The sequence below is a fragment of the Pteropus medius genome, unplaced genomic scaffold (assembly GCF_902729225.1).
Source record: "Pteropus medius unplaced genomic scaffold, Ma_sr-lr_union100, whole genome shotgun sequence".
NCBI classification, from domain to species: Eukaryota; Metazoa; Chordata; class Mammalia; order Chiroptera; family Pteropodidae; genus Pteropus; species Pteropus medius.
Window position 1 is genome coordinate 9,818,465 of NW_024354503.1, and position 1,211 is coordinate 9,819,675.

General features: G+C 39.1%; 1 non-coding gene across 1 annotated transcript; it reads right to left on the reverse strand.

Annotated features, from left to right (window-relative positions):
- Positions 1-275: 275 nt before the first annotated feature.
- Positions 276-347, reverse strand: TRNAE-CUC (transfer RNA glutamic acid (anticodon CUC)). The gene has a single exon. It is a non-coding gene; the product is annotated as a tRNA-Glu (tRNA).
- Between the last annotated feature and the right edge of the window lie 864 nt (positions 348-1,211).

The window sequence follows — 1,211 nt, forward strand, 5'->3', positions numbered from 1 at the left end:
ATGCAATTTTAGAAGTGACTTAGCAAATTTTTGAACAAATATAGAGTATTTTAGAATCAGAGATCTTTATGTTGTTTATTTAAATGTAAATAATACATGTAAATAGGTACGGGATATTTTAAATCTTAAATAAAAAAAGAAAAACACACACACAAAAGTACATCTTAGATTAGATAACATTTAAAAACCGATGGAATTTTTATGATTGATAAAAAGAGCAACCACCACCAAACACGATTTTTCGATTGCCGGGGTGAAAAAAAAGTGGAGATATGTTCCCTGACCGGGAATCGAACCCGGGCCGCGGCGGTGAGAGCGCCGAATCCTAACCACTAGACCACCAGGGAACCTTGTAGATGATTTTCCTCAGCACTATTTGTTTCTTTGCAAATCGCCACATAAACCTAGCCAGTAGAAAATAAGATGGTTGTCTCTAAACTCCACCCACTTCGCTCCTGGTCTGGGTTTCAGTCTCTTAAACTGGGGCAAATTCACAGCGTCCCTAGCCAAGCTCCCCCGAAGCTCGCAAAGAAAAAGCTCCACCCTCTAAATTCATATCTCTTCCGATGCTGGAAAAGACGTTCTGAAATTGCATTACAGTTACATAACTTGTAAATATACGTAAACAAATGTTAAAAGTGCCGCCCAGCACCTTGTAATTTGCTTTACAATTTTTCTAATCATCTAGCTGCTCTTCCTAAATCTAACCTCAGTCTCTCTTTTTGTCGTTCCCTCTAACGCAGATGTTAAGTTCCATTAGTCATTTTACTAAATCTAACAAAAGACTGCCATTGGCGGAGTGCATTTCACATTGTGGAGCTGGGTGCGACACCGCACATGTTCTTGAATATATATATATTTCTTGTAATAATTACTTATTTGGAAGTCAGGCTGACAAAACTGAGAGCTGTGAGTGATGCCTACTGAACCAGGGCAACTGCAACTGGATCCAAATAAACCCTCAAACCCACTGTGCTTCCATTATCCTCATATTTTTCCAACAGTGTTATTATTTGGGCAATTGCTTCACCTCACCTCGTGTGGTATGAGACATTGCCAAGAAATGATGCAATTACCAAATGATCCAAGAAAACTTACAGCCCAGCCTCAATTCAGAAACGCTCATGAAATACTAGCAGAAGGCAATGGAATGTAATTCAGCTTTGAAAGTGCCAACCATTACAGTCTAACAAATGTAACCCGAGATACTC